The sequence below is a fragment of the Lathyrus oleraceus genome, chromosome 4 (genome assembly GCF_024323335.1).
Source record: "Lathyrus oleraceus cultivar Zhongwan6 chromosome 4, CAAS_Psat_ZW6_1.0, whole genome shotgun sequence".
In the NCBI taxonomy this organism is placed as follows: Eukaryota; Viridiplantae; Streptophyta; class Magnoliopsida; order Fabales; family Fabaceae; genus Lathyrus; species Lathyrus oleraceus.
The window spans coordinates 68610623-68635458 of NC_066582.1; the positions used below are offsets into that span (position 1 = coordinate 68610623).

The window sequence follows — 24836 nt, forward strand, 5'->3', positions numbered from 1 at the left end:
AAATAACTCACTAAAGGGTGAAATTAGATATATCTCAAGTAGACGCTTGAAGGAATAAACCCCTAAGGGAATCAAAAAAGTCTCTAATGAGAGACTCAAGAAAGTGTAATTAGAGGGACTCATTATATTCTTTCTTGAGAGGCTCAATAAAATCTCATTAGAGGGACTCAACATAGTCTCGCATGTGGGACTCAACAAAGTCTCGTTAGAGGGGCCTAAAAAATTCTTGTTAGAGGGACTCAACATAATCTCATCTGAGGGACTCAACAAATTCTCTTCAAAGGAACTCACCATAGTCTCACCCGAACGACTCAACAAGGTCTCGCTAGAGGAACTCAACATAGTCTCGTCACAGGAACTCAACATAGTCTCACATGAGGTACTCAAAAAAGTCTCACCTGAAAGACCCGATTGGACCTCATCAAAAGAATTATGACAAATCCTCACCTAAGCGTAGAGGTAAGCACCTCGATCGGGCTCCTCCAAATGGTTTGAAGGTGAAAGGTTAAAGCACTTCAGCCTCTACGAGTCCTCGTGCTTGAGAGACTATGTAATGGAATAGTTGAGGAAGACCCTGAGGCGAAGGCGAGAGGCGTACACATCGTGGTAGCATTTCCTGGCCATTTCTTAGCATCCTTTTACGATAACTATACACCTATTTTCTAAGAGATACTTCATGGTTAGGCATAATATTTACAAGATGACTTCTAAGGTGAGAGGGTTGGATGACCAATGATGATGTTGTAGGATTAATGGGTGTCCATAACTAGATATTTGACTTTTATGGACTTGGTTTCCTCTCCCAACTCAAAAATAGTCCTTGTAGAGATATGTATTATGACCTACAATTGTTCTCCAAAATAACCTATCATGGAACCCTTGAACTACTGTAAATGTTATGGGTCGAGCTATAACTTTTTGAAGGTGTCCCAATATAGAATATTTCCAAAGCTGTTGGGATCTACAAGAACAATCTTGATATCCTAACTCAAAAATTGTACGTTTATTACCATGTGATCATCTTCATGAGGCAATATCCTTGTATGAAAAGGTAACCTTATGTGTTGATATTGATTTGAGCTTGGGGGGAAAATCCCCCGCATAAATGACTTGTTGAGCATACATCCCACTGGAGGAACCAGGTTCGCCCTCTCAGATGAAACCTCATGCGATGGTATTGAGAGTTTGGTGAGTTGTTCAACCACATGCCTTTCTTTTGGTTCTTTCTCCATGTTAGCCCGAGGACTTCAGGATGTGTCATGCCTTAAAGGTTATGATCTCGATCCAAAGCCATATGATTTTCCTTGTACATATCTCTTCAGGTTCCCGTCTTGGGCGGTGAACTTTATTTCCTTTTTCAGCTAATGATAATCGTCTGTGTAGTGATCTTAGACCTTATGATATTTACACCATTTATTTGGATCTTTACACATCACCCCCCCCCCCCCCCCCCCCCCCCCCCCCCCCCCCCACCTCTGGGGTTAAGGGATATGAGATGGCCTTAGTATGATATACCTCTTGTTATAATTTCCCTCGCTTGGGATTCAAAGGCGTGTGACTCTATGAGGGCCTTCTAATAGGCTTGAAGGTCTTTATGTCTCTAATCGGCCGAGGAAAGTAGTTTTTGTATGGATTGGAGATTTCATATCTCTCGGTGTTTGGTTCCTTCATAATTATGATTCTTTTTTTTCATTTCTCTCTTTGCCTTTAACTCCGCATTCCACCTTTGCTATTATTTCTTCAAATGAATCTGCGGGCACTAAAAAAACTCGTTGAAATGCGTTGCTTTGATCCCACTCTCAAACTCCCCTAGAAACATCTCTTAGTTAGGTTTGATCACCTTGATTGTCGTCTCATTGAAATGCACCAAATATTCTTGTAAAGATTCAGAATGTCCCTGGCGTACATTGAACAAGCTCGTGTTCAAAACCTTGTGATACTTGCTCACCAAAGATTAACTTCAAGGAAAGGTTGCGGTAACTGGTATTGGAGAACCTGGGGAGGTTCATGTACCATTATAGAGTGACCCCATTTAGTGTTCCTAAGAGAAGCTTTATTTGATATATATATATATATATATATATATATATATATATATATATATATATATATATATATATATATATATATATATATATATATATATATATATATATATATATATATATATATATATATATATATATAGAGAGAGAGAGAGAGAGAGAGAGAGAGAGAGAGAGAGATTCATTTGTGCCTATCATCATTATTTGGGTGTTAATGGTAATAAAGAGCTTCTACGGGTCACTCTTTTTGTCATAATCTAGTAGTGAGGGAAACTTAAAATTTCTATGGGACTTATGTGTCTAGATCTCAATGAGTAGAGGTTGAGAGTCCAAGACCTTTATACCCTCTTGTTCATCGCCTTCTAGTTTCTATTTTTAAAGATTATGTATGTTATTCTACAGAGTTTTATTCTAACGGTGTAGCTCCTCTATAGCAACACACATCTCCGCTATGACGCCGGGATCGCTAGTGCTTGAGGTAACTCTCACTATCGTAGAATAATGATCAGACTACTATAACTTCTTAAGAGAAAAGTTGTGTGTGTGGCTTATGTTAGTTTTACTGGTCTCCGACAGTGAGCGCCAAATGTACATGTTGTGAGTACATAAGTGTTACTATGTCTCCGGTATGCGAAAACATATGTCTTCTTTAGGTAGTAATTTGTGAATAAGTGACAATTCTGTTTTTATTCTTCCAACCATGTATTTATAGCTATCTTGACTTTAATCCATCCTTAATGCATATGACAATTATGTTTTTATTATCACTTACTATCTTGCTCCCTCTTTGTATAAGATTCAGATATGTGACTCGTGTTCATATTCGTTAAATGACTCGAGGTTGAGTCAACTTCCTATAATTAAGCTGGACTCACCATGTAACATGATGTCCTCGTCCAAATGGCGACCTCGTACTGTTTATTCTTAACGCCACCCTCGCGCCTGCTATCAAGTGGCTCAAATTTTATATCTTATATGTATGAGTGATATTATATTTATAACAACGTAATATTAAAATGGACTTAAATTATGACATAACGGTTCACATCTCTTAATCTTCATATCTAAAAGGATGAAATTATTTTAAGACCAAATTATGACGGTTCATTTCCTAATTAAATTAAAGGGTTAAATATGTTTCAAGTCCCTCGAAATATAGGAATTTTCTCTTTTAGTCCCTAAAAAAATCCGTTAAAGAATTATCCTCCTAATATTTTCCATCCACACTTTTGGTTTATGTCGTCAAATATGCCTAACGGGAGTTGACGTGGCATTGCCACATGGACTTTTTTTATGATTGGGCATATGCGTGGTAATGCTAGCGTGACAAAAATGATGACCTGGATGCCATGTGGCATTTTTCATCATTTTATATTATTTATTTTAATAAAATTTATAGCAACGTAAATTATGTCGCTAAATTTGTTTCCAACATGAACATCATACAGAAACCTAGAAATCGTAGCTAATTCGTCGCTAATATCTAGCTAATTCAAACAAATCATTCTTATGACTTATACTTTGTTTTGTTTTTCATGATTTTTTGCATTAAAGTTTATCACATTATAAGGATCTCTCTCATAAAAATTAAAATTTTTTCGACTTGAGATGAATTAAATATAAATTTTTTAAGCGCAAATTTTTCATGAAACAAAAGCAATGCAAACATTGGCATATGATTGAATTTTAAGTTAATCTTTTTCAGGGACTTATATCATAACAAATATAAAATATCTTAAAAGTTTAATTTCATTCAAAATAATTCTCGATTTGTTTTGATTTTTCGATCAAAAAATATATAAATGTCTTTGTCGCATCTCGAAAAATATGATTCCTCGCGATGGTCGTGGAAAAATTAGTTCGAACAGAGTCGCCACCGAACTTTATTTATCCCAATAAAGGAATAGGAAAGTATCGAAAAAACCTTTCAAAAATTGGATAATGGTCGTCACAACCATATTCGGATTCGAGAGTCGATTACGCAAGGGGAAGGTATTAACACCCCTCACGTCCGTTGTACTCAACGGGAACCTTTTAGATTAATTTGGCATTTGAATGTTAGTTGAATGTTATTTGTTTTCTTTGAGGGAATAAAAGATTGAAAATAGAGATGAATGGTAACCTCAGCAGGGGGAAAAAGGAGGTTTTTATTAGTGTGCTCGCGAAGATCTAGCAATCTCCTGCCTATGTATCCTTATAGTGCAATAAGGAAATCAGAGCTTTCGTAGTTCGGGGAACTACGGTTGGTTGGTGTCTTTTAGTGAACAACTGTTTAGATCGTGTTCTAAAGGCTAAACGTTAGCTTGTTTTACTCTCGGTGGAGGCTTAAGCACTAGTTTGTTATGCGCATTAAAAATGATTAAACAATGTTCTTTCTGAAAAGAGCTTTAGTCACACGGGGTGGCAAGTTGAGTTAATATGTTGAATGTTTTGTTTGATTGGTTTCGATCGTACGTGGGCGAGAAAAAGGTAGATTTGATGTGTTGAGATATTTTTGTTGGATGATGACTACTCGGATAGTCGAGTAAGGCAAATCATATCTAAATAGTCGAGGAGAGGAATCGAAGGCTCTAGACCATCTTTCTTTTCATCCTTAATTGTAAAAGGATTTGATAATAGTTATGGTATTTTGAATGGATGACGAATACTCGGATAGTCGAGTAAGGCAATTTGTATCCTAATAGTCGAGGAGAGGAATCGAAGACTCTAGACCATCTCCCTTTTCATCCTTAATTGATTATGAAAATAAGTTTGCGTATGGTTGATGTGGTTAAGATAAACGATAAGTACTTGAATGACTGAGTAAGGCAACTCATATCCAAGTAATTGAGGAGATGAATCAAAGGCTCAAGACCATCTCCCTTTTCGTTTAGTTTAGTATGAAAATGATTTGATTTAATTGGGTTTAGAAGTTTTTTATAGAGATGACAATTGTTTCACTAACCGAGTAAGAGAACTCATATTCAAACAATCAAGGAGAGGAGTAGAAGGCTCAAAACCATCTCCCTTTTCATTTCTTATTAAAATGATTCGATTTAATTATGTTTAGGCGGATAAAGATGGCAATTGTTTGACTAACAGAGTAAGGGAACTCGTACTCAAACAATCTAAGAGAGGAGTTGAAGGCTCAAAACCATCCCCCTTTTCATTTCTAAATGAAATGGTGTTTAATCGTAATTAGATGTTTTAATTAATTTTGAATAAAAATACTCGACATTTGATCGAGGTTTTAAAATTGTATTTATGGATAAATTGAATTTTTTAGTGAATCAATCATCTACTCGATTAATTAAAATCGAATAGGTCTCATTGTAAGCAAGCCCAAGAGTAAGCTATGTGAGATTGATGGCGATGCTAAAAGCAATCGACTTACAAGGTATTTGAAAATGGGCTCGACGTGGAATTGAGAAGTATGTGATTTTATCATGGTTTTGACTTGATGATGAAATTGAATGAAATCAAGTTGGTAATTTGAGAATGATTGTGAAATTTTGATGGTGGAAGAAATCGATCAACATTTTAATTATCCAAATTAATTGATTTAAAATTCGGTTAAATTGATTAATTAAGTTAATTAAGATTAATTATCAAAATCATTTAATTAAATCAAATAATCAAGTTAATTAAAATTAATTAATCAAAATTAAATTAATTAAACAAAATTTTAATTAATTAATTAATTTAATTAAAAGAGGAAGAAATATGTGAAAATGTAGATTTAATTAATATGAATTGACAATGATGTGCTCAAAAACCGGTTAGTACGCAATGACAACACGAGTAATGCCATACGTCAGATCATAACGCGGTGAAATGTTCTATTAATTTATTGAAACTTTGGTGGTATAACGACATGAAATTGCCGAATCCAAGAATAAAACTATGATCTTATCGCAAAAAAGCAACTTTGCATTATTTACAACAGTACAAAATTATTTACTAAACGTGGGGAGACTCATAAACCAACTAAAAGAAGGATGGAGTCCTTATTAAACTATTGAACAAAATATAAAGCTCGTATAAAGCCATGATATGCTAATAAAAACTAAAATGATGTATGAACAGAAACCACATAATTATTATGTACTATTTATTCATAATATCCACAACAACAGCATACGAAGTGAGTTGCAGGATTTCAATTCCTAATTCCCACAACAACAATATATACCATATCTCAATGATCCCAAAACGTACAATATTTTAATCAGAGTTATCATTATCAGTTAAAACAATAGAAACCAATTCAAGCATATAAAACTAAGGAACACTAGATCAATATATATCTACATAAAGTCCCAATTAGGTAATCACTAATTCATCTATTAGAACTTCAAATTAAAACAATAGGCTTCACTAGACATTAAATATTAGAGTCAAACAAATCAAACATGGATATAAAGGATGTGTTGTAAATATTTTACAGAGAGTCAGTCCACATATTTAATCCAATTTTCACAACACAATGCAATGAACATAACATTAACACTGGAAACTCATAATTATCTACATATTAAAGCATATAAAATGAATCAACCACACTAAAGCAAACTTCATTAAACTAAAATAAATCTAAGCAAACTAATATTATGACTATTTACAAATTATCTACAGAGTACCAGCTAAAACATGATAAAACAATCACAATCCAATTTAATTGAAATTTATATTCCACGACTTTAACACGATTGAACTTGAGATCAAAAATTTATCGACTCCAAATTTGAACTTGTTGAGCTCAGGCCGACTAATGCACGAACGAAAATCAACATAACGCGGAAGTTATCGTGTGTATCTATGAATGAATCTTTGTAGAGGGAGATCGTAGGAGTTGTAGTTCGTATTCGAAGTCCTTAATAATTCAAATGCTTGATAGAAGCTTTAAAAAGCACTGCAGTGAAAACAGCTTATTGGATAACTTGTTTTGGAAATAAGCTGTTTTTGCAATTCTGTTTTTTCTGTTATTCTTGGGCCTGTTTGTGGTTCCAATTTGTACCCTATAAATAGACATTGTATGTCATAGTTGAAAGGTGAATGCCATATGATTCAATTCTCTCAATCTTTCTCTATTTCTCTATCTCTCTCTATTCACATTATCATCTTCATCTTTCCCAAACACACTGTTTTTCACCATTCCATTTCTGGTTTTTTCCAACATTTGGCATCAAGAGCTTTGGTTCTGATCCAATTCCGCTGCAATCATGTCCGTTTCAAACGATAAAATACCTACCAATCTTCCAATCCTTGACTCGAAAAACTACGACAAATGGGCGAAGCAAATGAAGGTTTTGTTCGGCTATCAAGACGTTCTTAAGGTGATCAAAGATGGTGTTACGTCTCTCGTCGAAGGAGCTACGGATGCTCAAAAGGCTACGTTCAAAGAAGAGAAAAAGAAGGATTACAAAGCGTTGTTCTTGATCCATTCTTGTGTCGATGGTGACAACTTTGAAAAAGTAGGCGATTGCGATTCCGCAAAGCAAGCGTGGGAGATTCTTGAGAAGGCTTATGCAGGGGCTGCCAAAGCCAAAGTGGTGAGGTTACAAACTCACAAGCGACAGTTCGAGTTAATGCAAATGGAGGACAAGGAGACGATAAACGATTATGTGACGCGTATTACGCGTGTGGTGAATCAAATCAAGTCGTGCGGGGAAACTACGGTAGAGCAGAATGTTGTGTCGAAGATCTTGCGTTCTTTAACGCCAAGATTCGACAACATTGTCGTTGCACTTGAAGAATCGAAGGATTTGTCGTCGTTGTCGAAGGAGGAGCTTCAAAGCTCACTAGAAGCTCATGAACAACGAATGGATGAGAGGGGAAACGATAAAGCGAAGTCGGAAATAGCATTGCAAGCGCGACTTCATGAGAAAAGTAAACGATCGGAGAGGAAAGGGCATCCGAGAGGGAAGTCCAATTTCCAGAATTTTGGTGGTAGAGATTCACAAAATTCAAAGGGGCAAAAAGGTGAGGGAAGCTCCAAGGAGGGTGATCAAGGAACCCATAAGCCATTCGACAAAAGTAACGTGAAGTGTTACAATTGTCAAAAGCTTGGGCATTTCGCAAAGTATTGCCACGCGAAACGAAGAGAAAATCGCGCGGATGAGGCAAAGTTTGCTAGGGAAGAAGCGAATGATGATAATACGCTTCTTGTGATGATCACGGAAGAGAATTATGGCATGAGAGAAGGGCTGGACAGCAGTGGCAGCAGTGCAGACAATTCTGCAGAAATGCGTTCGGAGAAAAACGCAATGGTAACGGTTCGAGATGGAATTCAAAGTAGCGATGAGTGGTACTTGGATTCTGGTTGTTCGACTCATATGACGGGAAGAAAGGATTGGTTTGTCAAGATCAATCAAGCCACGAAGAATAAAGTGAGATTTGTCGATGATACGACGTTATCCGCCGATGGCGTTGGAGATGTCTTGATCGTGAAGAAAGATGGTGGTCGTTCATTGATCAAGGATGTGTTGTACATTCCAGGAATCAAATGTAATCTCTTGAGCATTGGCCAACTACTCGAGAAAGATTACATTATTCGCATGGAAAACAAGGTATTGCGTGTTTTGGACCGAAAGGGAGTTTTGGTACTTAAAGCACCGATGGCTGCCAATCGAACTTTCAAGATAGCATTGAAAGTAATGGAGCGTCGATGTTTAGCTACATCGGCAAGTCGCGAGGAGTGGTTGTGGCATTACCGTCTTGGTCATCTCAATTTTCGAGACCTCAACGCGTTGCATAGACATGGTATGGTGACCGGGCTGCCAAGAATCGTGGTTCCAGCTGAGTTGTGTGTTGAATGTGTTCAAGGGAAGCAACACAAGAGTGTTTTCAGCAAGGATACAGGTCATAGGACCAAGCATCTTCTTGAGGTGGTGTATTCGGACGTGTGTGGGCCGATGCAAGTAAATTCGTATGGAGGTAACCGCTACTTTGTCACGTTTATTGATGATTTCAGTAGGAAGCTGTGGATTTATCTAATCAAGAGGAAGGATGAGGTGTTTGATATGTTCAAACGATTTAAATCCATGGTTGAGCGACAAAGTAGTCACAAACTCAAAATTCTCAAAACCGATGGAGGAGGAGAATTTACTTCGAGGGAATTTGGGAGTTATTGTGACGATGAGGGTATTGTGCGTGAGGTTGTACCACCCTATACGCCTCAGCAAAATGGTGTTGCCGAGAGAAAAAATCGGACGATTATGAACATGGTGCGTAGCATGTTGAAAGCGAAAAATCTTCTGAAAGAGTTGTGGGGAGAAGTTGTTTCTACAGCTGCCTATTTGATAAACAGGTGTCCTACAAAGAAGCTGGACAAGGTTACTCCAGAAGAGGTATGGTGTGGACACAAGCCAAGTTTGAGTCACTTGCGTGTTTTCGGTTCGGTAGCGTTTCGACATATTCCGGGTCAGATTCGAAAGAAATTAGATGACAAGGGTGAAATGATGTTGCTGGTTGGTTATCATCCTACCGGAGGCTACAAGCTGTTTGATATGAGTAACAAGAAGATTGTGATAAGTCGAGATGTGATCATGGACGAGTTTCGGCAGTTTGACAGCAGAAAATCTGCCATACCAGTTCAGGAAATCGATTTACCTCAAGATGAAATTGATTTCATGCAGGAAAATCAGCATTCTGGAGTTGCTGGAACTGGTTCTGGTGAGGTTGAAATCGATTTGCCTCAAGGTGAAATCGATTTCATGCAGGAAAATTTGAATTCTCAGCCTGCTGAAGGTACTGTACAACAACCTTTTGTAACCGAAACAGGTGAATCAAGTAGACGACCAACAAGGCAAAGAGGATTGCCTCAAAGACTCCGTGATTGTGAATTATTCTGAGATAGCGAGATCAACAATGAGGGTGATCTTATTCACTTCGCTCTAATGGCCGAATCTGAACCGGTGAATACAGAGGAGGCATTAAGCGATCCAAAGTGGATGTGTGTGATGAAAGAAGAACTGAATTCGATTGAGAAGAACAATACTTGGATGTTGGTTGATTTACCGAAAGGTAAAAAGGCGATAGGTGTGAAGTGGGTCTACAAAGTGAAAGCGAATCCGAAAGGCGAGATAATCAAGCATAAAGCTCGATTAGTAGCGAAGGGATTTTTGCAAAAGGAAGGGATAGACTTCGATGAAGTGTTTGCTCTAGTTGCAAGGCATGAAACCATTCGGTTAGTTGTTGCGATGGCAAATAACAACAGCTGGCCGTTGTATCAAATGGACGTCAAATCTGCGTTTTTGAATGGCCCACTTGATGAGGAGGTATATGTGAGACAACCACCTGGTTTTGTGATCAAAAATCAAGAGGCAAAGGTCTATAAGTTGAGGAAGGCACTCTATGGTTTGAAACAAGCTCCAAGAGCTTGGAACAAACGCATAGATGGATTTCTTAGCGATGTTGGTTTCAAGAAATGCGTATCCGAACATGGAGTTTATGTGAAACCGGATGCAAGTGAGGGAGTAATCATTCTTTGTCTTTATGTGGACGATTTGTTGATTACCGGCAACTGTGAAAAGAACATTTCAAAGTTCAAAGGAGAGCTTACGAAGGAATTTGAAATGAGTGATCTTGGTATCATGAAATACTTCTTAGGCATAGAGTTCCAAAGGACAAATTTGGGACTGCTCATGCACCAAAGAAGGTATGCCATGGAAATTCTGAAGAGGTGCGATATGGAGCATTGCAATGCTGCCACAACACCAGCCGAGACACGATTACAGCTGTCAAAGAGTGAAGAAGAACAAGATGTGGATCCTACTCAATACCGGAGATTGATAGGATCATTGCGTTACTTGTGCAATACGCGGCCAGATTTGGCGTTTAGTGTCGGTATTGCGAGTAGATTCATGGAGAGGCCGAAGGTATCACACTTGGCAGCAGTTAAGAGGATCCTTAGATATGTGAAAGGTACTCTTGGTTGTGGAATTTTGTTTCCGGCAAGCGACATGGGCAGAAGTTGTGAGTTACTCGGATACACCGATTCCAATTGGTGCGGAGATAAGGATGATCGAAAGTCTACGGCGGGGTATCTCTTTATGTTCGGTAAGGAACCAATCTCTTGGTGTTCGAAAAAGGAACCGGTTGTAGCCCTCTCTTCTTGCGAGGCCGAGTATATAGCAGCGTCGATGTGTGCATGCCAAGCTGTGTGGCTGGTGAATCTATGTAAGGAGTTGGACAGCAGTAGAAATGGGGCTGTTTTGCTACTTGTGGACAACATTTCAGCGATAAACCTTGCTAAGAATCCCATAGCACATGGGAGGAGCAAGCATATTGAAATGCGATTCCACTATTTGAGAGAATTGGTGAGCTCCGGACAATTGCGTTTAGGGTACTACAGAAGCGAAGAACAAGTCGCAGACTTGTTAACGAAAGGCGTGACAAGTGATGTGTTCAAGAGACTTGTGAAGAAGTTGAGCATGATGAGTGTGGAGCATTTGAATTAAGGTGGTGTATTGGAAGTCCTTAATAATTCAAATGCTTGATAGAAGCTTTAAAAAGCACTGCAGTGAAAACAACTTATTGGATAAGTTGTTTTGGAAATAAGCTGTTTTTGCAATTCTGTTTTTTCTGTTATTCTTGGGCCTGTTTGTGGTTCCAATTTGTACCCTATAAATAGACATTGTATGTCTTAGTTGAAAGGTGAATGCCATATGATTCAATTCTCTCAATCTTTCTCTATTTCTCTATCTCTCTCTATTCACATTATCATCTTCATCTTTCCCAAACACACTGTATTTCACCATTCCATTTCTGGTTTTTTCCAACAGTTCGAAGCTTCTCTCTATTTTTTCATTTTTCGTTTCTTGTTTTTTTTTATTAAATGGAGAGCGTCCTCTTTTACTAGTGGTCAGAGAGAGTTATTGGAGAGAGGTGTCATTTTTTTTCTTTTCCGAAAATTGGGCCTCTCTTTTATGAAGAGGATCTCCTCTTTTTTATTCTTTTTCTTTAAAACCAATCTCTTTCTCATGAGCTGTCACCAAATCCTTTTCACCCGTTGTCCCTTGGAGTGGTACTGGATGCCCCCCAAAAATATCTGTTGGGAGTGGAGTCAGATTGGAACGCGTGTCCTCCTCCTATTGGATGAAGAGATTAATAATTTTTTTCTTCAGATTTTAATATTATTATTTAATCTATTATTATTTAAATCTTAATTTTTGATTGGGTAATGGAATAAGACAAGGATTGCAAATGAGAACCATGGATTAATTTGAATCGACGATCTTGATTAACCCAAAGAAGTACAAGCAATTTTAAAATGTACAATATGCCCCTTCTAGATGATTTAAATTGATTTAAAACAATTTAAATAATCAAATAAAATAAAATTCGCATCTTTCTAAATATACACGATAAAGATAAAATGAGAATACGGAAAATTCTATTTGTTTCTTTTGAACATTTTTGCGGAAGAATAAAAATAAAATGACTGGGAATGAATAAATGTCGGGAGAATTTTTTTTGAAAAATTAAATCGGATGCACTAAAATGATCAACACGAAATATACTTATTGAAAAAATACAGCGTTTCTTTTAATTCAAAAATAATTTTTCACCGGTTAAAAGGTTCAGACGGATCAAAATGCAACTGAAAAAGTCGTCAAAAGTATAACGAACACACCGGGTTAAACTACGCGAATCGTAGATTAATAACACTGACGTCTGCAAGTTTGATTTTGAAACTTTTTACCCGCTGATTTTGCACGTACTTGAGGAATGATTTAACCAAATTGTCTGTATATTCAAGAATTTATTCTGACTGATATTTTAGGTATTATTCATGATGAAATGCATATTATTTTGTACATATGATGCAAACTGAAATTAAAATCGAATTTATGAAAATTTTAAAATGCCCCGACAAAATTGGGATTTCTATGTGTTATGTTATAAGTTCTTGCAAAAATTTGTCTCAAAATTTAATCAATGATAAAGTTTGTTTGTGTTTTATGAAAATCGGCGATTAAAAAAGTATTATTTAACTAATGTCATGTCAAAAAAATTTAAAGTTTTGTGAAGAGATCCTTATAATGTTATACACTAACATGCAAAAAATCATGAAAAAAACTGAAGTGCGTAATCCATTTTACAATCAATAGGCTCAAATATGTTGTTTCGTCTTTTTAAAAAAACACGTTTATATGTGTGTCGATCGAAAAATAATAATAAATTGAGAATTATTCAAAATAACATGAAACTTTTCAGATGTTTTTTGTGTTATTAAATAATTTTATTAAAAAATTTAGCTTAAAATTCAATCATATGACAAAGTTATTGAAATTGGTTAAAAATATACATGTTGATACTCTTTATAATGGAGTATTGGAGTATGATTGTCGGTGAAGACAGTGAAAACTTATATATTATTTTTAATCAAGGTGAAGATTGTTGGGGTTGATTGAAAATATACATGTTGAAGAAGTCAAACATCACTTATTTTATGAATGAAGAGAGAGTCTAAAGCTATATATAGGATACAAGTTCTTTGAAGTCCCACATCCCTTAATTTTGTGAAGGAAGACAGAGTCCAAGGCTATATATATGATTAAAGTTTTTCATTCCAAGATGCATGAGTCAACAAAACTTTTAGCTTATATTTGACTTTTTTTGTTCTCTTATACTCTTTTATTAGAGTGTTGTGAGATGTTGTTAAATATTTATTTTGAATGGTGTGATTGTACTAGGGGATTGGGTTAATTGAAGGTGGGTTAGTTGAAGGTAAATTATGTGTTGTAACAATTTTTACATAGTATTATTCTCTAGTTATCTATTGACAACAGGTGTGATTTTTTCTCCAGTTTTAGAGTTTCCACGGTATGTTTTTATTTTGTGATCGCGTTCCTCTTTTTTCTCTATGTTTTGTTTGATTTTCCCAACAACTAGTATCTGAACTTTTGGTTTGATTTGGAGATAAGTCTTCTTAGTATGCTTTGTGGTATCAATTTTATCTAATCTTCCGCATTAGAAAAGAAGGATAGTGTTGTGAAAGAGTTGTTAAGTTGCACTTACAAGTTCCGTTGTGAAGTTTGGACTAGAGAAAATTGATGGAAGAAATTTTTTGACTTGTGAAAAGTTCAAGTCAAAGATATCTAGATACAATCAAGATTACACAAGGTGCAAGATTATGTCAGTGGTTGAAGAGCTTCCTGCAAACAAGGAAGTTGCACCATAAATTTTCAACTTAAATTTTGACATGTGAAATTCTTGGAGTGATTTAGCTTCAACTGAAATATATTCTTCATAGGAGAGTATGATAGTTTTAAACTATGAATGTCAGTGAAGACAATGTGAAAGTTCTTTGAGTGATGTAGTTTCAAGTGACTATACTTTTTATGGTGGAGTATGATTGTCGGTGAAGACAATGAAAATTTATGTATTATTTTCAATCAATGTGGAAATTGTTGGGGTTTGTTGAAAATATACATGTTAAAGAAGTCTCACATCGCTTAGTTTTGTGAATGAAAAGAGAGTCCAAGCCTATATATAGGATACAAGTTCTTGAAGTTCCACATCGCTTAGTTTTATGAAGTAAAAGGGAGTTCAAGACTATATGATTCAAGTTCTTCATTCTAAGATGCACAAATCAACAAAACTTTAAGCTTTTATTTGACTTTATTTGACTTTATTTGACTTTTTTTGCTCCCTTATACTCTTGTATTAGAGTATTGTGAGATGTAGTTAAATATTTGTTTTGGAGGATGTGGTTATACTAGGGGCATGAGTCAGTTGAGAGTATATTATGTTTTGTAACAATTTTTACATAATGTTATTCTCTATTGACAACGACCGTGATTTTTTCTCTGATTTTGAAGTTTTCAAGTTATGTTTTTATGTTGTGATTGTATTTCTCTTTTTTGCCCCTACTTAGTTTCCTTTTCAGGAACTTATATCATAACACATATAAAGGATATGAAAAGTTTCATTACATTCCAAGTAATTCTCGATTTGTTTTGATTTTTTGATCAAAAAATATTATAAATGTTTTTTTTCAAGAAACGGAAATAAATCAAAATAAACTAAAATAAATTAAAGTGAAACAAAAAATTTCAGATCCTTCCTATATGTTATGTTATAAGTTCTTGCAAAAGTTTAGCTCAAAATTCAATCATATAACAAAGTTTGCGTTGTTCTCGTTTCATAAAAAATCGATGATTAAAAAATTATTATTTAATTAATCTCACGTTCAAAAAAAATTAGCAAGAGAGATCCTTATAATGTTATATACTAGCATGTGAAAAATCATGAAAAAAATTAAAGCGTGTCATCCGTTTTACAACCAATATGGTTAGATATGTTGTTTCATCTCTTGAAAAAAACACATTTACATGTATTTCGATCGAAAAATCAAAATAAATTAAGAATTATTCGAAATAACATGAATCTCTTCAGATTTTTTTTATGTGTTATTAAATATTTTTTTCAAAAATTTAGCTCAAAATTCAACCATATGACAAAGTTTATGTTATTTCGTCTCTTGAAAAAAAAATTATATGTGTTTCGATTGAAAAATCAAAACAAGTTGAGACTTATTCGAAATAACATGAAACTTGCATATCATTTCTATGTGTTATTATATAAGTTCCTTAAAAAGTTTAGCATAAAATTCAATCATATGACAAAGTTTGAATTGTTTCGTTTCTCGAAAAATCACCTTTATGAGTTTCGATCGAAAAATCAAAACAAATCGACACTAATTTGGAATGCATTGAAACTTTTCAGATTGTTTAGATGTGTTATAGTATAAGTTTCTAAAAAAATATAGCTAAATTCAATCATGTCAACGTTTGCGTTGTTTTCTTTTCATGGAAAATCGGTGCTTAAAAAATTCATATAAAGTAAACAAATTAAGAGATTATAGAAAATGTACTGTCTGTTTAAACTTCTTTTACACCATCATCCAATAAAATTATAACGTTCTGTCATGTCATATCAGTATTTTAAAATTAAATGAGTGATTTGGCGAGATGCACGTCTCTGATTGATTAACAGTATAAAAATATTTTACACTGTCAGTGTATAGTCTTTTTTTCTCAAAAATTAAATTAAATTTATGTAAGAGATCCTTTTAATGTGATAAATTTTCATTATAAAAAACAAAATCTAAGTCAGAAGATTAACCTGTTTGAATTAGGTAGAGATTAGCTATGAATTAGCTACAATTTAGTTACAGATTTTTTTATTTTTATACAATGTTCATGTTAGCGATAGATTTAACGATAAATTTTTTATCACTATAAATATTATTAAAATATAAATAATATAAAATGATGATAAAAAATACATCCATATTAACATCTTTATTATGTATTCCTTTCGTTCCTTTTTAAATGTCATTTTTTGACTTTTTACACCTATTAAAACACTTAATTATTATTGTTACTTTTTAAATAATAACTCTTGTTTTACTTATAATACCTCTATTTATTTGTTATATTTATTTTACTTTTTCTCTTTATATAATAATTATTTAAAAATAATTTTGATAAAATTGTAATTAATATTATTAAACTTTGTAAGTGACAATTAAATAGAAACAAATTTTATAAATAATAACTAAAAAGAAATAAATTTTTTATAAGAAATGAAATTTAAAAAGAAACTGAGGAGGAAGTAGATATTGTGACGTGTATGTTTAGTTTTAAGTGTTAATGTAATGTCAACTTCCCGTTAAAAATATGTAATGTCAAGAATCAATTTAACCTTAAAATAAAAGATCAATTTTATCAATATAGTTTAAGGTATTAACGGTGATTCGGGTATGGCGAAGAGTGCGGGGTCTAGAATTAAAGCGGTGAATGATGAACATGCATTGTCAATTGTGTGGCCAACTAAGATATGGAAAAGGTACGACTCCGTAAATCGTGTCAAGAAAAATAAAACTAAAAATGTTAAGAATCTATAATGCTTGAGATTCTTTTTGGATAACCGCACTTCATCTCGCCCACAGTTTTCAAACCGCCCACAGATTCAAACTTACAGACTTGAATTATTAAGTTTTTTTTTGTTAACCAGCTCTTAATATTGTGGATGGAAGCACCTAGATTCACCCTTTACTTTATTTAAACTTCATCAGAGTACCAATTAAGAAATTGTGGAGTAGAATGCCGGTGTACAATTTATTAAACTAATCAATAGTGGTTAGCACTTAGAATCTTAACTCTTTTCTGATCAATTTTACTCATTTTTCTTTCAAAATATTTACTAAATCAACTCATATAGATTAAAATAAATAAATAATAATAATAAATAAAAATAACTTTATTAAAATATATTCATTATGTACTCCTCAATCTTTTATTATAAAATCTCTATAAATTTTACATTATTAGAAAAAGTCATAATAATAAATTTGTATAAACAATATATTATTTTTATAAAATCGATTTTATAATTACTAGCGTTCAGACGGGCACTCCCGTGCCCGTCTGCCCGCTTTTTTTAATGCGCACAGCGTAGAGGAAAATAAATATTTGTTTTCTTTTTATGAGGTTTTTACTGTAGGTCGCATTAAAAATAATATTAATACATTTTGAAAACGGTAAATAAAGATATTCAAAATTATATCGAAACATGCAAAGTAATATTGATACTGTGTAATCAATGACGTTCTTTAAGAGGAATGCCGAACATGAAATCTCTATTCGAAGTATTTTCTTTTTCCCTGCAATTGTTTTCCGTAGTAAAGAAAAAATGTAAGACTCTTAAATTAGACTTTTTTTAAAGAAAAATATAGTAAAAATAATAGTAAGTAGTGTAATATAGCTTTTGCTTACCTTATAAAGATTCGAATCAATTCTTCGTACATCCCTTTATCAATGCGCTCTTGAGATTTAAAAAACTACAAATACATGATGAAATGTCATATTATAAAAGAAATACATTCAGAACACTTGACTCGTTTGAATATAATATGGTTTATTGCGACTCAAATAATACCTGGAGAATGGAGATACTTTGTTTTAGTCTAGATTTCGTAGAACAACAATTATGACTTGTTTCTGAATTACCTGGATTTCTGGTAAATAAGGAAAACAATGGAGTTAGTAAATATATATGGTTTTATTTATATAAACCACAAATAGCAGTTAAATTCATGCATTCAAAAATAATCTAGAGTAAATATATTCTTAAATGAATTAAATAAAAACCTCTCCATCCTTTGAGATATTATTTCTCTTTTCACCATTTTTCAAAGTTGTGTTTTATCTGTTATTACCGTGGAGCTCCAACCGATGGAGTAAATTTTCAAACGTTTGACCTGTTTCAATGAGGATGATAAAAATGTTAGTGAAAGAGTGATGAAAGTGCAAGAATTTTTTCCATACGTATTACAGAAAAGATAAATACACCTTATTATCGAGTTTGCCGATGGATGAAATACTTTGTTCATCCTTCCACGTGTTCCATTTATCTTCAAAGTCTGTTATCTAAAATTTATTGCATAAGAATAGTGATAATAACTATCACCCCATTTATATCTAACATAAAAGCATAAAATAAATGATTAAGTATAACTTACTTTCATGTCGAAGCAAGTTTCAACATTCTTTCGTCTCAACTCCCTACATAATTGGAAGATTTCATCGTGTTCTAGTTTGGCTGTATATTAAAGCAAAAGAAAATTATATTTAGTTATTATCTATCTATGATATAAATAATACAATATAAGCTTGGTATGTCGTGTAACCAAAATGGGAATCAACGTGTGAGCAATTTTTTCATTGTACTTAATAAATACCTGCGAGTGCGATAAAAGAATTTGTTTGTAGACTACATTTTTTGTGTAGTCACCATCTTCTCCTTTCAATTTTCCTTCCCTGGTTAAAACTCTTGTTGTAGTCTGTGAAACACCCCTGGATAAAGCCACATATAACTGTCCATGACTAAAAACATGTCGTGGAAGATATATTCCAACATTTGGAATGGTTTGTCCTTGTGATTTATTTATTGTAATTGCAAAACTTAGTCGCACAGGAAACTGCTTTCTACTAAGGACAAAAGGCAGTCCATCACTTGCAGATGTTTTTATTTTAATTCTAGGCAAAAAAGCACGTTTTCCTGCGTTGCTTCCTGTCAGGATTTCCACATCCAACATATTCATAAATAAACCACGACATAATAACCGGGTCCCATTACACAATCCATATCTAGGATCTAGATTTCGTAACAACATCAATGGTGCACCCTTTTTTATCTTTAGAATATGAGGTGGCAAACTACCTTGTGCAATTGAGTTTAAGAATTCTTGCTGGTATAAATTATGATTATCTCCTTCAACCTCGTCAAACGATAACAAATTATGTTCTTCTCCTGGAAACTGATCGATAATCATATCATTCAATTTCTGGACATCATCATTTGTTGGTGTCAAAATAGCTCTTTGTACCATATATGGGGCATCCCAACCATGCAATTCTAGATCAGGAAAAATATGTTGGATAAGTACTTGTATGGAATGTTCACCTTCCCATGGGATTGCAATATGTAAAGGTAACCTCACCATGTCATCTGGTTTGGTAGGTTCGACACCATCACCAATGCGAATAAGAAATTCTGCAAACTCTTGATCATGCAATGATCGCATATTTTGACGCAAATGCAAAATCTTGGTATGAATCCATAAATGAGACTGAACAATAGACGCTGAAATCATTTGTGCCTTAATACCTTTTCTTACAACAGGAAGAACTTGACGAAAATCCCCCCCCCCCCCATGATCAGAACTTTTCCACCAAATGGAGCACTGTTGCTACAAATGTCTTGTAATGATCGATCTAAGGCTTCCAAACAATTTTTGTTTGTCATTGGTGCTTCATCCCAAATTATTGCGGCAGCAACTCTAATGAGATTTGCAAGATCCTTTTGCTTTTCAATACCACAAATGGAACTCGGTTGAATATCAATAGGTATCTTAAATCGAGAGTGTGCAGTCCTACCACCGGGTAACAATGTTGCAGCTATACCAGATGATGCAGTTGCTAAGACAATTTCTCCTTTACTTCTTAAACTTGCCATTAATGTTCTATAAAGGAATGTTTTACCTGTTCCTCCTGGACCATCAACAAAAAATACCCCACTGTGTTTTTGAACAATTACATTCATAATGGTGTTGAATGCAATCATTTGATCATTATTTAACTTAGCAATAGATTCAATATCTTCATTGGGGATATTGATCGCTAACTCCTCTTGTATGATACTTGGAACTGCACCTCTGTCTATTGTATTAGGGGGTAAAGATGGGAGATCATAATCATCAATCTTTTTACCGTGCAGGTTTAAGAGTTCATTCAAGTTCTTCAACAACATATTAGTTAAGTTTGATTCCACAACATTGTTAGCTGTTTGATAATCCTCTACCATATGTGTAAAAAACTCATTCCAAAGGCCTCTAACATCAGTAGGTTCACAAAATATTAAAATCGTCACGAATAACCTTCGTAAAGCATATGGCATTCGGAGACTCGTAGCCTCAACCAAACAATCACGAATACTATGATCAGTCTCTAGAAATCCCCTATCCTCGGCTGATTTTTTGAATGTACTGAAAGTCATGCCATTATTATTAAGAAGATATTCCCAACTGGTTGGACCTATGACATGCGATAACAACAGTCGCAAGTAAAACTTATCTCCCTCCGAAGGTGATACCGTATAGATTCTCCCGATAACTTTTCTTGTTGATCGCCTACGATGCCATTCCATATCCCGCTTGTTCCAACAATAATGCTCTGGAATCTCTCTATACAAATACTTTCTTGCTTGTGGATCTCGTAGATTCAATGCAAAGAATTGTGTGAGCATTGTTTTGGAGTTGCGTTCATTATTTAACACATCTGCAATTTGCTGATGATCATAAAAGCGCACTTGATGGCGGTTCGGCAAGTGGATCTGCAATCTTTCAACCGAAGGATATAATCGGTAAAGAGTGAATCGAAATACTTTCCATAATGCCTCGGGAGCACAAATCCATCTTGCATCAACATATTGCTGAACTTCATCCATGTATGATCCTTTATGAACCTCCATAGCCACACGATCAGGGCCCTTGTACACATATTTGTATAGATACTTGATACTTTTAATGCTACTGCAAATCTCTACATTGATGTGACAGTCATACTTTAACAGTAACCAAGGGTTATAAGGAACCACCCATCTATTATCGACAAACTTATCTCTACCTAACGATACAGACTCATCAAACCTTCTCCTATACTCGGGATATGAGTCAGTGCCTTGACGTGTTTCATCCAAGAACTGTTTGGGATACCTTTTTTTACAATGTCCGTCTTTCATACATGGAGACTTTCGGTTGATTATGCCGCAAGGTCCGTGGATCATATGTCTTACAACAGCTTCATGCAACTGTGGTTCACATTCTAATTTAGGTATTTCTGCTCTTACCATACTATCATAATCTTTTGGGTCACGCAACTTATCGTTACTTTCTAAGACCAATAACATATGCACATGCGGCAGTCCTCGCTTTTGAAATTCAGTGACATACATGTAGCTTTTAACTTTACCCAAGACTCCTTTATTAATAACATCATCCTTCAATTTCTCAAATTTCGAACGAAATATTCTTGTTAGCAAATCTGGACGATCTTGTGGTGTTTGAAAATGCAAAAGTTCTGATGTTATCTCACTCCAAGAAGGATTGCATGTCATTGTTAGAAAAATATCTGGTTTACCGCCATTAAGAACAATAGCCATGCCATCTTCATAACGTTGTGTCATGTCTCGACGACTGCCAATAAATGATGATGGCAATATTGTTCTTTTTCCAATGTTCTCTATGATGATTCATGAAATGCATTAGTATTAGAATATATGAATTATTAGCATTAGAAGTACAACTAATTATTAATCCAAAACTGTATATTTATGCTATATGAATTTGTACCTGCATTAGTTTCACCAACATGCAAAGCATCATGTAAACCTTGGTACAATTCAGAACGTATATCACTTTGGTGCTCTTTAATCCACCTTAATCTTCCTGATTCAATTTTGACATAATTGTCTACAACATATTGTTGCAACAGTCGACCCGCATTTAACAACATTGATTGATCATTTGGGCGAATCTACAGTTGATTGAAAAAAATGTCGGTGTTAAATGTAAAGTTTTTTAAACAACGCTTAGCTAAGTAGATTATCTACTAAAATTAATCCAAATTTACCTGAAGCATGTAACTGTAATATGCTCGACATGACACTCTTCGTCCATTGCAATTTGTTGTGTTGATGTCCCAACCATGCGTCCCAAATGGAAACAATACAGGGTATTGCAAAGGATCATAATATCCCTTTGTCTCTTGAACTTTCTTGAGATTTCCATCACAACGAATGACATTAATATCCCTTCCATAATCCATCGAATCTGCATCACATCCAACAATAATTGCCGCAACTTGTTCAGCAGTTGGAAGATTGTATTGATGGTGATTACGTGGACGCTCTTTAAGTATGAGGCTACATTCACTGATATTTGGAAGTATTGAAAGTTGCTTGAACCTAATTACAAAAGGATTAAACTGATGGAGCATTTTCTGTAATTTGTGAACTATATTTTGGTGCAGCCGTGGATTTTCCTGCATTCTATTATGTAGCTCGTTATCGGTGTCGTAGATGTATAGTTATAAGAAACGCGGTCTGACACCCTCATTTGGATAGAAACCTCCTATGTTATGGTAAAAAGCACCTTGAGCACGAAATGTGTATATACCACGACCAGATGCAAGAATATTCTCATCAACATGAACACCAATTGAAGTGAATGAAACCACATGGTTATAACTTCGAATATGTTGCCTAAAATGTTTTCCTTCAGCTGAACTATCCAAAAATAATTGTTGCAATACTATAGGAGCATCAACTCGTGAGAATGATACATTTCCACCATTACAACACGTATCACGTGATTCATGATGAAACAATCTTGCATTGCAGTGTCTACAGGTAAATGGATGAGGCAACCGGGCTTTTGCCATCATCATATTATTTTTGAAATTTCGAGCAATATTGTGCTTTGCTCGAAAAGCATGTCCTGATTCTATAGGCAGGAGTTTGATATTGATTACTAAATATTATCTAAAATCTAAAATACAAATAAAAAATATATGCAAGATGCCTCAATTATTATATTTTAATATTGCATGATTTGAAATTTTACGTCACATGAGCAAATGCTACATTTATTTGAAGCAAAATTTTTACGAACATACCTTGAGGACGACGTGATAATGCACCATTTTCTCTGGCATCCATGTTAACATATGATATTACTGCATCCTCTAAAGCTTCGTCAACATCCATATCATCTGATACAAAAATAATAATTAATATATATACATTTGTAAAAATTAATACTCGCATACTTAGAACTATATCACTTATACCTGTATCGGATTGACTCGTGATGTTTTGTTGATTAGGTGATGTACAATTACGATCTGCGGATTTAAATACATAGAATAAGATATGGCGAAAGCGAACAAAATTATGAAATATAACGTATAATATATATATTGATCATCACCAACCAGGTGCAACATCATTAACATGTGTAATTCTACTTGGACCGGCTTCACTGTCATGAGTTCCTTGAAAGTGTGATCTTGGAAAAGTCATATTTGTAAAATTTTGAAATGGAACTCTCGACTGACTGTTTATATGGCGAGATGTTTGAGCTTGTTTCTCTTGCTCTTTTCGCCGCCTATAATTTTCACGTCGTCTTGACAAATTGTTTTCTCTCTGCTCGTTGCTCATATTTTGTCTCCTCTTCCTTTCATTTTCGGCCCTTCTTGACCTCTGTTGTTGACTTGATATTTGACGGATATTATTTTCCATTTTATTAATGTAATTGTCAATTGGAAACTATACCGAATCCTCTACAAAAACAATTGATCGAAAACTGATATATCATCAGAAGATGATTTGATATAAATTTTCTTCTTCAATCACTACATATTATAGACTAAATAAAATTAATTATGCATGTTATAAGTTATCTATACCTATATATAGATGGCATAATTTATCTTTAGTTAGTTCTTTTTAAATAAATAACACAATATAATTAAAAAAATTGTGTACTTGGTAATTATTTTCATACTATGTACTTGGTAATTATTTTCATATTTAGATGCATAAATATTAGACAGTATCAAAAATATTTATTTCATCTTCATCTTTACCGTAAAATTAAAATTAAAAAAAATTGTATTCTATAAGAGAGAACAAAGTCAAAATGCAATGCAAAATAAATATGAAAAAGCATATCACAAAATTGATTATACAAAATTGTAAATAAAATAGTTTAAATGATGGGAAAACTACATAGAATAATCAAAATGCAGGTAATAATGAATTCCGGATATATGAATGACGACAACAATAAAAAAAAAATTGGCCATTACATCTGAATAATTTATTTATTTATTATTATTTGGTTGATTATGATTTTTAAAATTTTAGATGAGTATTTTCATTCTTTAATTTAATGTTCTAACAAAAATAAAATATAACTGGATTTTTTCATAATTGTTTTTTTACATATTATATAGTATAATTTGTTTTGAGACAAAAATTTAAGAATCCATTACATTTATTCTGTAATTTTATCGGAAAGTTTATATTAATGTTTATCTTTTAATATTGATTTTTTTTTAACAAAGGCAAGGCACCAAATTTTATTCCAATTGATAATAGCTAATACAGACCCCAACAACTAAACAACTAAACATTCTCAATCACTACACAGACCCCAAGTAGATCTTCACAATACAG

At 34.0% G+C, this 24836-nt stretch overlaps 1 pseudogene; it reads right to left on the reverse strand.

Moving 5' to 3' along the window:
- Positions 1-17636: 17636 nt before the first annotated feature.
- On the reverse strand, positions 17637-22645 carry LOC127136056 (uncharacterized; annotated as a pseudogene).
- Between the last annotated feature and the right edge of the window lie 2191 nt (positions 22646-24836).